Below are 1,345 nucleotides of genomic sequence, written 5' to 3'. Positions count from 1 at the left end.
GCTCATTACTCTCTATGTGTTACATTGCCAACATATTCCTTATGCTGACCCGTTTTCGGGCTGCAACGTTCATGTTGCAGACTTTTCAGACAACGAGTAAGGTGCCTTAGGTCGTGATCTTTCACTCAGTGATGCCGTTGGAGTTGATGGACTCGCTTTATCTTCCAAGCCTTCCGTTGTTATCGTTATTAGATGGTCTTAAGCCATATTTATTATATTAAGTTCTCTTTTGAGACATTCGATGTAATAAGTGTGTGATTGCTACTCTGTTATAAATCCTTCAAGTACTGTGCGTGTCAGTATTACCGATCCAGGGATGACACTGATGCACAGAAATCAGACTGTTTGAGGTCTGGTCGCTACAACACCTTTTCACATGATTATGTTACTTACCTCATTTTTATGTATTAGAGAGTTACACTTGGTGAAACTATGAACCATAGTCTAGTTTTTAGCATAAGGATAGCATTACAACAACTTTTACACATTGTTATATTTTTTTAGTTTTGTTTTATTCTAAGAATACAAAAATATTATCCATCGCCCCCATGGCCTTAGGGCCATGGGAGACGAGGCAGTCGGCGCCGGCGGGAGGCAGAAAGCCTAGTTGCATGGTCACCCTGAGAGGAGAGACGAAGGGGCACGAGCACTCATGAATGCAAAAATACACCGATGCCAATCAACATCGCCGGAACGAGGAAATAAGAAGGAGAAATTATTCCATTTCATTGATGACGTTGTCACCTCGCCACTGTCATCCAGACACCTAGACTAAGCCCTAACCAGAATTAGGGAAATCCAAACACGACCAACCCAAAACCGACGCATCCCTCTCCCCCCTTTGCTGACGCTGAAATGCTAGAGGCAGGGGAGGCGGTGGTGGTGGGGGCACTTTTACGCAAAAGCCTAACCGCCTTTTTTAGAGAGAGGTGAGAGACAAGAGTCGGGAAAAAAAAGAAAAGTGAACCTTATATATTACCATATTGGTTTACCTCGCCCTTAACCAGCAATTGTAATGCCACTCAATTCAGTTGAGATTTTTTTTCGTCTCGTGTGTTGCACAACGAAATTTTACATGTCCCTCACTGGGAAAAAAAGATGAGATTTTGGACCTGTCGGTTTACAAATCCTCACACAATTTTTCCAGTTAGAAAATCTCTGTTGCTTGCTAGTACTCTCTCCGTTTCAAAATAGATGACCTAATTTTATATTAACTTTAGGAAGTACCTTCATAGTAAGTCGAAAGAGCAATGCTCCACGCACATGTTTTTTTTTACGGATTCAGGTGGCTTGCATACGAGGAGTGTTATGAATGGAATCTTCCCACCCCCTGAAATGCCCCCTG

Source organism: Triticum dicoccoides, chromosome 6B (genome assembly GCF_002162155.2).
Source record: "Triticum dicoccoides isolate Atlit2015 ecotype Zavitan chromosome 6B, WEW_v2.0, whole genome shotgun sequence".
Taxonomy (NCBI): Eukaryota; Viridiplantae; Streptophyta; class Magnoliopsida; order Poales; family Poaceae; genus Triticum; species Triticum dicoccoides.
Note: the sequence above shows the minus strand (reverse complement) of the source record.